Below are 13,548 nucleotides of genomic sequence, written 5' to 3'. Positions count from 1 at the left end.
TTCTTTGATAGTAAGTTTTCAAGACTGGTGTTGCATTTAGTATCCATTGGTATCCAGAAACAGCCACAACAGCCCCACTAAAGGTCAGACTGCATCTTTTGAATAGGTGTGCATCTTATTATAGCATGGAACGTGTAACTACTGGGTTATCTGTACCTGGACTTTAAATAGTACATGACTGTCAACAGGGAAGCATTGAAATGCAAGGCACACATTCTTATATAATTCTGAGATAGTTAGGGGAATTACTTTCAGAAGGCTGTGAGCTCTCATTCGATTCCTTGGTAAAAATGATTTGAGGTCTAGCATCCAGAACAGTTTAGATGAAAATAAAGGATGATCTGTGTTTCCAAGGAGGTGAAGCTATAGTGTCATGATTGTGAACAGGCACAGTCATGCCCTTTCTAAGAAAAGCTTTTCTAGGCAGACAGAACTGACCAAAACAGTGTGAAGAATCTGTAGTTTTGTCTTATTTCTTCTATATTTAGAATTTTCCTCTAGGCTAAATGCAAGCTAGCTGAAGTTTCTTCATCAGGTAGATGCTTTAACACAATGGCAGAAAAATATCATTCAAAACTTTGATTAATTTTGCAAAACAAAGTTTTCAAAAAATATCTAAAGGAAAATGTTTGGATGACAGTGTGTGTCTAGTCCTTTGACTTACTTCATAACTTTCTCTGTTCTGTTTTGCTGTGATGAAATATACTCAACTAAATGCTAGCTTGACCTCTAACATCAGAATAAAGATGCTGCCAAATTTCAGCACAGTTAAGCTCGTTTGCCTTGTAGTACCTGCAGAGGAGCTCTCATCAGGAGTGCTTTGGGTAGATGGGGCTGGTGGGAACATGTTTCCTGCTGTGTTATAAATAAACTGCTGCCCCCGATGGAAGGGAAAGGTCACTGTGCTGTGCACCACGCCTTCTGTGAGATGAGGCTCTGACCACTAACGACACTTGTGCTTTTCATTACGACAGACGTGTTAACCACATCATGCTGGCTGTGCTCCAACACCAGCCATTGCTGCCTTCTGCTTCTGCCGCCTTCCTCATCTTCGCCTCAGTTGGCTGCAGAATTCTTCACTTCCTGTCCTAAACTTTTGTGAGGTGTCATGACTGTTAAACAGCTGCCATGTTGCAGGCCAGATGTGGTTGTACTTTAGTGTTCATGAAATGTTCCCTCTATAAAATATTAAATAGTTTAAAAATCTGTTTTGAAGGTTTGTAAAACACTTAGGATTCCTTAAGATAAGAGGGCTATTTGTATATTCTTAAATTGTGTGTAAAAATGTGCCAAAGTATAAAATGCAATTGTGGTAGTGCTGTATTTCCCTTATTCTCCTGTTTATAAATATAGATTTGCAGCTACTTTGAGGGAACAAGTAGATATAATCCTAGTAGACTTTCAAAATTTTATAACAAGGTTTCTAATCTTTTAAAGTGATGCATTGAGTTTAGATTGGAAAGGGTCTGTTTGAAATATGGGCATTATTTAGGAGCAGAAAACAAAAGGAAGGAATATCCCCACACTTTAGTTTTTATATACAGTGAAATATGAAGATCTCAAGTATGGATTTGATCAGTTTTCACAAATGACTAACCCTGTAGTATACCAACTCCACTAAACCTAGGACCTTAGCATGAGCCATCATCTTCTGTTCCTTCTGAGTGCCCGCCTCCAAACAACTGATGGTTGAGTTTTATCACTGCTGATTAAATTTGACTATTTGAAAACTTCATGTAAACATAGTCTTATAGTATTGCTATATGTATCTAGTTTCTTTCACTCAGAATAATGACGAGGTTTTTCTGTGCTGTTATTAATATAAAGAATTCATTCCATTTTATTGCTGAGTACTATTCTAATATATGAACGAATCACAGTATTTAATCCACAGTCTTGTTAACGGATATATGAATCACTTAGAGTCTTTGCTGTGATGAATAAGCTCCTGTGACCATTTCCTAAGGTGTTTTTTGTCTGTTTTGTTTTTAAACAGAAGTTTTCAGTCCTTTTTAACTGATTTGGGTTAAGTGCTGTTGTGTTGGCCCGAGAGAGCTGTAATGACTGACACCTGCAGCAGGTATCATGCATTCTGAGAGTCAGCTATTCTTGCATGGATGCATGCATTTGTTTCCCTGGGTTGAGCAGTATCCCTACTAAGGTTCAGGTATATTTATGTGTCAGTACATTGATGATTGTACTTACATAATTCAATTAAATGGCATGTAAATCAATAGTAACATTTAGCTGCTGCGTAAAAGAGCAGAAGGTGTTCTCTTTAATGTTTAAGAAACTGTGGAACTCTTTTTCCAAGTAGCTTTCTCTGTTTACATTCTTACCACCATCTGAGAGTGCGATTGTTTCACAATTCCTCCAACATTAACTCTTCCCATATTAGAAGCCTAGTGTGTATGTATAGGTATCTTATTATGTTTTTATGCTTTTTATTTTAAAGTGATTTTGAATTTACAGTTAAATTCCCATCTCATAGCTTCCCCTATGATTATCCCCTATGGTTATCATCTGACCAAAACCAATAAATTAACATTCTTACAATACTATTAACTAATGTACAAATTTTATTAGAGTTTTCACATTAATTCTCTTTTATTGTTTTTTAAAAATCCAATTCAGCACTCCACATTGCATTTGAAATCATTATTATTGCACTTTTCTGGTGACTAGCGATGATCATCTTTTCACAGATCCCATTTGTAAGGTGTCTGTCAAATTCCTTGTCTGTTTTTGTTTCATTTTTTGTTGTTGTTGTTGAGTGGTAGTACTATTATTTCATTCTTTGATAAATTGTAAGCATTTATTATTTGTTCTGGATAGCAGTGTATTGTCATATACATGTGTAGTGAATATTTCTAGTCTATGACTTGCATATTTTCTTACTGCTATCTTTTGATAATCAGAAGTAGTCTTAGCTTCACTAGCAGGTATAATATTAGCATTGTCATGAATAAGAAAGAGAACTCAAGATTTAGTGTTGAAAATTAATTTGGAGAAAATATAGTGATGTCTTCAAAGACCTAAGTTGAACTAAATTATCTTGACATTTAATATAAAACTAGAGGATGATATATCAGAAATTGGCCCATATATATATAGATAGTAATAATGATAATAGCTACAGCAGTTCCCAGTGGAAAGTAGCAGACTCTTTGTTTACAGTCATTACTGTATGTGCATCGTGTACAAATTTAGTTAAATATTAGATAATATTCTCATTTGCATAATTTCAGAATATTTAAGCTATTATAAACAATGTGATTTTTCAACTCAAAACCTTCCCGTGGATTCTCATGTGATTTAGCCTCCCAGACTGAAATCATAGTTTTAACAATGGACTACAAGGCTCTCTGGTTGGCCATCTGCCTCCTACTTCACCCTCCCCTCCATTTCTGGCCTGCTTCTTACTGTTCTTAATCTCACTGGCCTCACTGTACTGCTTTGAGAAGACAGAATTGAGTTTATATAAAGAGTTTTTCATTAACTCCTTCTTCTTGAAATTTCTTCATTGAGATTACTGTGTGGCTAGGCTCCAGTTCCTTGTCTGTTCAGATGTTACAAAGGATTGTCTTGGTCATGTGTGTCAAACACCAGTCCTTACTCTGACCTCAGCATTTTCTAGTCCCATGATTATTCCTCTCCAAATTTTATTTATGATCATCCATTAATTCTATATTACTTCCCATTAGAATGTAATGGAGTTAATTTGTTGTTATATTCTTGGAACCTTTGTGTTATAGTCACTAATGATTGAATAACTTTGATAACTTGAAATAGTTAGTCATTTGAAAGAAAAGGCTAGGACATTTATTCCCTATTAAGTATACTGGTGAGATTTTTTGACAACTTGACACATGCTAGTGTTGCCTAGGGAAAGGGAACCTCAACTGAGAAAATGTGGCCATCAGATTGATCTGTAGGCAAGTCTGTGGGGAAGCATTTCCTTGACTGATGGTAAATATGAGAATGCCCTGCTTATTGCTATCCATGCATAAATGGTTTTAGGGTATATAATAAGAGAAACAGAGCAAGATAGAAACAACAGTCAACAAATACCACCTCTTCATGGCTCTGTGCTTCGTTTATAACTGCAGGTTCCTGCCTCAAGTTCCTGCCTTAACTTCCCTAGTGAAAAAGTATGAAGTGTAAGTCAAATAAACCCTTTCTTCTCTAAGGTAGTTTTGATCACTGCTTCATCAGTCACATTGATAGAAAGCAAACAAGGGCATCAGGGAAATTCTATGAGAAAAACATGCAAGTTAGAAGAAACAATCAATTATAGAGACAGTAGACAGAGCAGTGTTATTGGGGTGTGGATTTGAGATGGTAAGTGATCAGAAATGAATTGGAAAATAGTATATTGTAGAATTTTCTGAGTAGTGAACCAGGTATTTTGAATATGTTGTGAATGTGAAATTACTGTAGAAGAGTAAATCTTCCTTTATTTGAAATGTAGCTTAATAGATTTCAGTTAATCTTTATTATTATTATTATTATTATTATTATTATTATTATTATTATTATTTTGGTTTTTCAAGACAGGGTTTCTCTTTAACTTTGGAGACTGTCATGGAACTAGCTATTGTAGACCAGACTGGCCTCAAACTCACAGAAATCCGCCTGGCTCTGCCTCCCAAGTGCTGGGATTAAAGGCATGTGCCACCATTGCCTAGCCCAGTTAATCTTTATTTTTGAGTTGAGAGAAACAGTTGACATTGTAATGTTGAAGTTACTAACATGATATATAGTAAGTGCTTTTATGACAGAATAAAACATGTCTCAAAATTTTTTGAATGTCTTACCTTAAGCTCAGCTAGCAAAATGTTTTCCAAGCTTTCATCTTTTAGTAAGTATTCTTTGCAGTTTCTTAAAAATTGGAAAGTTCTAATTATAATATCCCTTTTTATTCTAGTTTAGTTAGCTTTCGTATGTTTTGAAAACTTTTGACATTTCTGTTGCTGGTGGTCAATATTCCTCTGGAAAATAGGAAGAATGCTTGAAAGTTGGCATCAACAAGAGAGGACTTCTTCTTTTTGCTGTTTTAGGTTTATTTTCTCATGAACTGTTACAGTGTAGTAGGTGCATCTTCTGCAGTTGTGAACACCACGTCTTTATTTCTGAGGGAGAAAAGACTACATTTTTATCAAGTCACAATTTTATCAATGGACTAATACTTAGCCTGCTTTATATGTGTTTTTACTTAATAACATATTATTTAATATATAATAATGCATCAAATATAATTAAATAATCAACCATATACCTCTCCTTATAATTAATAGCTGCTGAGAGTAGTGTGGAATTTCCCAACCCTTGCTGCTATGTACTAATGTGAGAATAAATTTTTTTTTTGGCTTTCAGTCTTAGCACAATGCTGTTTGATACACTTTTATAAAAAAGGTGATCACCTCTCAAAAGTAAATATACCAATCTTGAAGCATTTTATAGCCTCATCTTATACTGTGGAAGTTATTCTAGCATATTCAGGCAGACTGCAGAAAGATTTTTCCATTTTTCCGAAAGTGTGTTATTAATTCCTCTCCATTGCAGTCACTGCCCACTGCACTCCAGCTGATCGAGAGGGGCTTTATCTACCAGCTGTGTCTTCTCTACAAGGTTCTCACACCTCCTGGAACTTAAGAACACCAGACAGCAATTACACACTATGCTTATGATCCATTGTAAACAGCAAAACCACCAATTAAACACAAAAACGTAGCAGATGTGAAACTAAATATGTCAAGAACAAAGCGATTGTTTACATTTTGACAACACAGAAGACCATCCCCTAGTTTAGCTGTATGTCCTGTGACTTCACAATTTTAACCCTTCTGCAAATATGATAAAATTGCCAATAATACACTATAATAAAATACACTTGTATTGACTTTGGCATTAAAAATAAAATTCATAAGAAACCAAACTTACAAAGATAAATTTAAGGAAAGATGATTAACAATAATAGGATTTATTACAAACTACAACTTGTTATGCCTTGCAATTTTCAGGCCTTTTATGATGCTTTCAGTGAATTGGGAAGAATATTAAAGTTGCCATGTGTTTTATTGCTATTTATTTCTCAGAGTAGCCATGTGAATGAGACTTTTGGACTAACTGAACAGAAGCTGAAGTTACCAAAGAGGGTATTTTTAGTAATAGAACAAGGTACTGGTTAGTAAAAATGCAGCTATGTCAAAATAGCCCTGTATACCAGGCACTTTTGCCGCTTATCTTGGTACTATCTTATGCTCCACCCACATTTAAGATCTGCTGGTGAAGGGTGATTCCTTTGAGACTATTACTTTGCCTAGCCCACTCAGAAGTGCATATTTATTTAACAAATGCTTATCTAAAAATACTTTCTTAGAATTTTGCCAATTAAAATTTTGTGTATCAAGTCTGAAGTTCTGGTTAAAACCTTAGTGTGGAGGCTGGGGAGATAACTCTATTGGTTCAGTACCTGACACACAATCATGATAAGAGGACCTGAATTCAGATCCCCAGTACCCATGTATAAAGATGGACATGGCAGTGTATGTTTATAATCTAATGCTGGGGTTTTGGAGACAAGAAGATCCCCTACAGCTCATTGGTGGTATATACTACTCAAATTGATGAATTTCAGGATCAAAAACACTGTCTCAAAAAATAAGATGAGTAGAGAGCAGTAAACTTCAATGTTTAGTCTCCATGAACATGCACATATGTGCATACACACACTTACACATACATGTATGCATAGCTACATGAACACATACATGGAACACACATACTACAAAACCAAACCAAACCAAAATTGCCTCTTATTAGCTATGGGTTTTAGACCTGATATTTGTGCCCTGAAGTCTAATTCTCCATTTATAAAACTGATTAAATAATGAATGGCATATTATATATAATATATATACGTAAATATACATATAACCATATGTAAAATATACAAAGTATGTGAATTCTATGAGTACATCATATAAATAGAATATAATTACTTTAACAAAATTTAGATTGTTTAAGATAATTTACACAAAATGTATATATCACAATTCCAAGTAAATATAAGCATCTTATAAAAAGTATGTATTATGATCATGAGGAAACTCTTTTAAATGAGAATGTAATAATTATATATTGCAGACTTTATTTATTTTTGTTTGCTTATTTTATAATGAAATCACAGAAAATTTATTTGACTTGTTTTTCCAGATTCTACTATAATTACTTCTGAGTTATTTGTTCCTCTTAGGAACTTATAATAAATCTTGTTTTGCTACTCTTAAAGTACTAATTACATGATAATGTAGTAATTCACTTGACATAACATGTGGACAGGGATCATACTTATTGTTAATTTGGTTCTTGGTTATAACTGAACACATTGGATTCTCCTCTTGGTGAGTACAGAGAGAAGAAAACATGACTAGAAGATGAGAAACTGAGTGGCGATTTTACCTCCCTTAGCTAAGGAGGACATTGGAGTTACTCCAACGGCACTGAGCCCCTTGAAAAGGGCAAGATGGATGTTTTAGTCAAGAAGCTTACATGTATTCATATATGAAAGCATTAGGGTGGCAGGCGCAGACCGAGCAGTAGGAGAACTGATGCACGAGCCTACCATGCGCTAGGAAAGCCCTTTGCCACTACACTTTCAGCTCTTGGCTTTGGGAGGGACATTTGCACCGTGGACCTCAGGCTGTTCTTGAACACACTATGTAGCCCAGCTGAATTTGAATTTGTAATTCTTCCTCCACAGCTTTTTTTTTTTTTTTTTTGGTGGATAGTTTTTTTTTTTAAATTTCTTTTATTAAAAATTCCCAACTCCTCCCCTCCTCCTCTCCATTCCCTCCCTTCCCTTCCGCCCATACCCCCACTCCCTCCCTCTCCAGGCCAAAGAGCCATCAGGGTTCCCTTCACTATGTTAAGTCTAAGGTCCTCCCAACTCCCCCCAGGTCCAGGAAGGTGAGCAACCAAACTGACAAGGCTCACACAGAGCCCATCCATGTCGTAGAGACCAAGCCCATCGCCATTGTCCTTGGCTCCTCGGTCAGCCTCCACCATCAGCCACCCTCAGAGAGTCCGATTTGGTCGCATGTTCCATCAGTCCCATTCCAAGTGGACTTGGTGGTCTCCCATTAGTTCTGTCCTGCCGTCTCAGTGGGTGAATGCATCCCTCATGGTTCTGACTTTCTTTCTCATGATCTCTCTCCATCCGCTCCTCATCAGAACTTTGGGAGCTCAGTCCGGTGCTCCAGTGTGGGGCTCTGTCTCTATCTCCATCCATCGCCAGGTGAAGGTTAAGGCTCACAGTGAGCCTGTCCATGCTGTAGAGTTCACATTCATTGCCGTTGTCCTTGGTTTCTCAGTCCTCCTTCACCGTCAGCCACATTCAGAGAGCCCGGTTTGGTCCCCTATTCCATCAGTTCCATTCCAACTGGACTTGGTGGTCTCCCGTTAGATCTGTCACACCGTCTCAATGGGTAAACGCACTCCTCACGGTCCTGACTTCCTAGATGCCCTTCAGTGGAAGAATGGTTGAAGAAAGTGTGGAATATATACATGCTAGAATACTACTCAGCGGTAAAAAACAATGACATCTTGAATTTTGCATGCAAATGGAGGGAAATAGAAAACACCATCCTGAGTGAGGTAACCCAGGCCCAAAAAGATGAACATGGGATGTACTCACTCATAATTGGGTTCTAGCCATAAATAAAGGACATCGAGCCTATAATTCGTAAAAATCCTAGAGAAGCTATATAAGAAGGTGAACCCAAAGAAAAACATATAGTTATCCTCCTGGATACTGGAAGTAGACAAGATTGCCGGACAAAAAATGGGAACATAGGGGTGGGGTGGGATGGGGGGGGGATGGGGCGAGAAAAGTGTGAAGTGGAGGATGGGAAGAGCTTGAGGGAATAGGATGGTTGGGATATAGGAAGGGTGGATATGGGAACAAGGAATTATATATCTTACTTAAGGGAGCCATTCTAGGGTTGGCAGAGGCTTGACTCTAGAGGGGTTCCCAGGTGTCCAGGAAGACGCCGCCAGTTAGTTCCTTGGGCAGCTGAGGAGAGGGTGCCAGAAATGTCCAGATCCTATTGCCATACTCATGAATATCTTGCATATCACCATAGAACCTTCACCTGGCAGTGGATGGAGAAAATGACAGAGCCCCACATAGGAGCACCGGGACTGAGCTCCCAAGGTCCCGATGAGGAGCAAAAGGAGGGAGATCATTCCTCCACAGCTTTTATGGCTAAACACTTTATAGGTTCAATTTATATTTTAAAAGGAAATAAGGCCTTCCTCAGAATTTAATTGAAACAGTTTGGCATCTGCCTACATCTTTCTTTGCCTTGTCTCTTTCTCAAGTACCATGAGTTCCATGCCTTAGCAAACTTTTTTCATTTCACAAATATGACATGCTCTTTGATGACATATGCCTTTCTCCACCTATCTCCTAATAATGCAACTTACAGGACCCTTGACACAGTACATCAAACCCACTTTTCCTAGACTCAAGGCATGCAGGGCTAAGAGAAAAGGACCCCTCCACTCCCTGAGTCACTGTGCTCTTTTAGCAACAGATCACTCTGAGCATGACTCTGAATAATTACTTTCAGAGTTTTATTTTGCTTCTTATCCAACCCAGTCTTTGTTTCTATTTGAGACAGAAGAGTGTCCATAATTACACAATGTCTGAGTTTCAAGGGACCTTTGAAGTTACTTTAGTGCAAACTCTTAGGACACTGATTAGTGACTAATAGAGTATATGACTGGCTTGATATTGATATCACAGTGCATTCTGTACTTAAGGGTGCTTTATAGTACATGTACTATGTAGCCTCCCAGTTATACTGAAGCAAAGACTCAGTGTGAGCTATTATTATCTAGGAAGAGAAAACAAGAAAGAAGAATAATAAAGGGTTAAATCACAAACTCCATTTCCTATGTGGTTGGTTAACCTTTTTTTTCCCTTACTCATTAGAAGTTGGGTGAGTTGAGAGAGGTGGCAGAGGGACAAGAGAAGGGGAGCAAGGTGGAGTTGATATATAAAATGAATTAAAAAATTCTTAAAATGGGCCATGTGTAGTGATACCACCTTTAATACCAGCACTTAGGAGGCAGTGTCAAGAGGATCTCTGAGAGTCTGTGACCAGCCTGGTCTACATAGTGAGCTCCAGGACTGCCAGATCTATGTAGAGGGAATCTGTCTCAGGAAAAAAAAGAAATGAAAAACCCAAAACATGTTTAAAATGTGAATAAAGTATGTATATTATTCTCCACTGGGTGTGTTTATTGCATGATGAATAAGAAGATCAGACATGGGTTTCTTTGGGATATTATATCTTCCCTGTTTTAAATTACAGATAAACATTTAATTCTCTAGTAATATAGATAGAGCATTCTTTTATTCATGTGATAGACTAGTTATCTAATGTTTCTGTAACAGTAAGTTTTAGAATTTCAGAAAAAGCAATGGTCAGAAACCCAATGAATGTTGCTGTGGAGATCCACTTAGTGTAAATCACCAGAAAACAAGCAATACCTATGCCTTGGGTGTCATCAAAGATTGAGTTTTTAATTTTAAAGAAAGAAGTTGATTTTTAAAACAGTATTAACGTGGCAACCATGGGAAAATAAGAAATAGGTTTCCTTATACTAATTGTTTTTGCACTTGCAAGTTAGTGTTCTTTTACTTATGTGATAGGTCATGTGGTGGGAAGGCAAAACTCTGTAATTTTTATTCCTATAAAAGTCTAAGTGTCATTAATCTGAGCAGTTTATAATTTAAGCCAGGAATGAACCATGCATCTGTCAGACTTTCCCCCAGCATTTCCCAAGACCTCAGATTTCAATCTTGACAGGGTCAGTACTCCTTTCTTCTAGCCCCTGGTCAATTTGGAAAGACACCCACCATAATTGGGTTGTTTCTAAACTCTCCCAACTTAAAATCTTTTAAGGCATCTGTCCATAACAAGTGGCAGTTGGGGGTCACTAGTTGTTACTCAGCTGAATCGTCTTCCAAGTATTTCACTTTATTTGCTTTGCCAGTTCATTATTTAAGTTATAGTTTTCTAAGCTCAGCTTAGACTGTGTTTAAGGCTTGACCACATGTGAAGTCTGACATTTTAAAGGTCAGCTGGTTTGAATTATTTGTATGTAAGAGTCAACAGATTTATTTATTATTTTTAAATAGGGAACCATCTATTGTTTTTTCCACTTGAAAACTTAAATGAAACATATAAATATCTCATGAGATTGCCTCGGACTTTCTCAGATACAGTTTATATTTGTACTGAGATAAATCACAGGGAAGTTGCAATCTCAGATGGACTGGAGACAGTTCACATTTTAAAAGCTGATGGGTTAGATAAAAGTAGACCTGTGCGAGGGGTCTTCCACTGGTCAGGTGCCAGGAAGAGAACAGTGTCTTTGCTTTTGTGGCATTAATACTCAGCAGTACCTTAAACTCCAACATACAACCGCATCTTGGGTATAGTTTAGGTGGGGCTGATATCATAGTGTGTGGTATGGTACTTCTGGAATTTTCTATTGCCTCTGAGCTTATGCCCAGTATCAGTATCACCTCAGCTTTGAACTGGAGCCTCTGTGGAAAGTGGCAGCTACATGCTCAAAAAAAAGTTAGTTGGAGTCTACCACTTCCTTTAATCTGCCAAACCCTCTCCATCTTCGCTCAAATGTGGAATAGAATCTTAGAGTGCAAAGTAGACAGTAAGCCTTCTTGCATGAAGCCTTAATTAACTGATTAATTAGTCAATTTCTGTGTATCTGTTTGCATGTTTGCACATGTGCATGCAGAGGAACTGAATGCTGGTCCTCTGAAAAATCAGTAAATGCTCTTAACTGCTGAGCCATCTTTCCAGTCCCAAAACTTTAAATTTTTAACTCAAGACTAGAAAAACATGGCATGATATGAGACCAAGTCATGAAGGATTTTCATATCAATTGAATTGAGAGGGATGGCCAAAGAGGGAATGGAACATCTGGCCAATGTTTAGTAGAAAAACAATAGAACGATAGTCAAAATAAAACACCAATGTTTAGCTTCTTTTCTTGTCATCCTGGCAACATCTCTAAAGTTGTTTCATTATAGTATTAGTGGTTCTCATTCAATATTGTTACTGATACTTTTACAAAGAAGTATGATTTTGCTCTGGAAAACAAGCTGTTTTTCCTTTTATAACACCTAAGCTTTTTTCAGTTCTTTAATTTACCAAGTTCTTTAGCATTTTCAGATTTTTATACAAGCTGTTTCTTTTGCCTGAATCGTCTTTTCCCCCTCTTTATCTTACCAATTTATATTCATCTTTTGGCTTGGGTTATCTAAGTAAAATGACATACCTCCATTAAGAGAGAAGGAAACCAGAAAGTGCCACTGATTTGGGAGAGGGGGCATGGAAAAATTGGTTTATTGACATAATGATAGCAAGACATTAATTAGAGAGATTCTGCAGGCATAGTAAGATATTATTGGAGCTTGGAGAGAATGCAGAGCTTTATTGAAATGACTCTTGTTCCTAGCTCCACAAACACTGACAGCAAATGCATTGTGTGTAACATAAAGGAGTTCTTCAAAACATGATGACTGTCTAACTTACAGGTCTTGCATAAGGTTTGGGGAAAATGAGAAATATGCTTGACAACCACAATTAAGAGAAAAATAATTTGTGATCTGTAGAGGTACAGAGTCAGCTATGGAAATATAAAGGATGCAAAGAACATTTCTGACTGAGTTATAGAGTGTCTTAGGGTTTTTGTTGCTGTGAATAGATACCGTGGCCATGGCAATTCTTCTAAAGAAATATTTAATTGGGGTGGCTTGCTTGCTGTTTCTGAGGTTCATTATCATCATGACAAGGATCATGGCAGTGTGAAGGCAGACATGGTGCTGGAACAGCTGAGAATCATACATCTTGCAGGCAACAGGAAGTTGCCTGTCACACTGAGGGAAACTTAAGTAAAAGAGACCTCAAAGTCCACCCCCACAGTGACACACTTTCTCCAACAAGGCTACACCTCCTAATAGTGCCACTTCCTTTGGGGTCTATTTTCTTTTAAACCACCACAAGAGTAATACATTTAAAAATGTTTGCTTTTAGATTATCACCATTTCCAACATTTAACTATCCCACTTTCACATTTCCACTTTCTTATAGAACATTTGTATTTGATCTGCATTTTAACCTTAATAGTTTAAATGGATTTAGAAAGTAAACCATATTTTACTTCTATAAATGGAATAACAGTTCACTCACCATGAATAGATGGTAACTAAAAATAAAGACAGTATAAATAAAATGGTGCTATTAAATTCTGTCTCAGTAGTGTTGCCTGTTCTTTGGCTCTGAGACTGAATCCCTATAACAAGAAAGCTTTGTGAGTGTTGGAGATGTGCTAATGATGTATTAACATGGCATCAAGACATGCTTCCTAACAAGTCAGAATTCAGCAAAAAGAACTGATACGTTCACTCTATGTGAGTCAATGTTATTCAGTGTCTTTCTCTATATT

At 37.0% G+C, this 13,548-nt stretch overlaps 1 protein-coding gene across 3 annotated transcripts in view; it reads left to right on the top strand.

Moving 5' to 3' along the window:
* Positions 1-13,548, top strand: part of Hpse2 (heparanase 2 (inactive)) — a 598,898-nt gene that overhangs the window by 185,401 nt on the left and 399,949 nt on the right. The gene's annotated exons all lie outside the window — the stretch shown is intronic.

Source organism: Arvicola amphibius, chromosome 1, assembly GCF_903992535.2.
Source record: "Arvicola amphibius chromosome 1, mArvAmp1.2, whole genome shotgun sequence".
Lineage (NCBI taxonomy): Eukaryota > Metazoa > Chordata > Mammalia > Rodentia > Cricetidae > Arvicola > Arvicola amphibius.
This window is presented reverse-complemented; position numbering and strand designations above follow the sequence as displayed.